Below are 885 nucleotides of genomic sequence, written 5' to 3' on the forward strand. Positions count from 1 at the left end.
AGGGGGAGGGAATTGGGATGCCCGACGAGGGAAGCAAGGAATTCTGCAACACCGCGGCAGCGGGGTTTTCTCTGATCCTGGGTCCCCAAGTACGAGGATGGTAGGGTACGGAGACGAGGCGATCACTAGCTGTTGGAAATAAATTTAATGATTTTTCTCTTTAATCTAATTATTAAATTACGAGATAAATAATATATATAAGGTTTATGAGAATCTTTTTAAATATAAACCTATAAAATTTACTTACCGGCTTACTGCTCGCTCGCTCGGTGAGGCTTTCGGTTTGTTTCTCGCGTAGGAGTGATTACTTTACCCCTTGCAGCATGTCGGCGCAGTACGGAAAGCTTACGAATAAATGATCTAGGTTTGAGTAGTGCCAGGTCTACGCAACTTCTTTCCGATCCTCTCCAACCACTAGGGGCTGATACCTAGGTTCATTCGTACTTGGATTGACTCGGATTAACATGTATTGGCTCGGTAAACAAGTATCGTATTTTTTTCTTCCAGTAAATCTTACGGCTCGCATGTTCCAGCCCGATCAGGCTGCAAACACAAATACACATCGTATGGCAAGCCATGCGGCACAAATCAGTAGACCATACAGGTGTGTCATGCGTAAACACAGGGTCTGTATGTATTTGTGTTACCAATGTAAAATTGAGTTCACACAAGAACATTACAAAAAATAAATTAAAGATCAACACTGTAACACATACTACTCCTCACATAAGAGACACGCATCGAGGCATCAACAAAGTGATGGTAATCTGGACTTGCTGAAGAATTTTCTTAAGAAATGAAATCATTTGACAGAAATAGCTCTTAATACGCACGCAACACCCTTGTAGTACCTGAACCAAACAGACATCAGTATGATTTATTTAA

The sequence above is a fragment of the Phragmites australis genome, chromosome 2 (assembly GCF_958298935.1).
Source record: "Phragmites australis chromosome 2, lpPhrAust1.1, whole genome shotgun sequence".
NCBI classification, from domain to species: Eukaryota; Viridiplantae; Streptophyta; class Magnoliopsida; order Poales; family Poaceae; genus Phragmites; species Phragmites australis.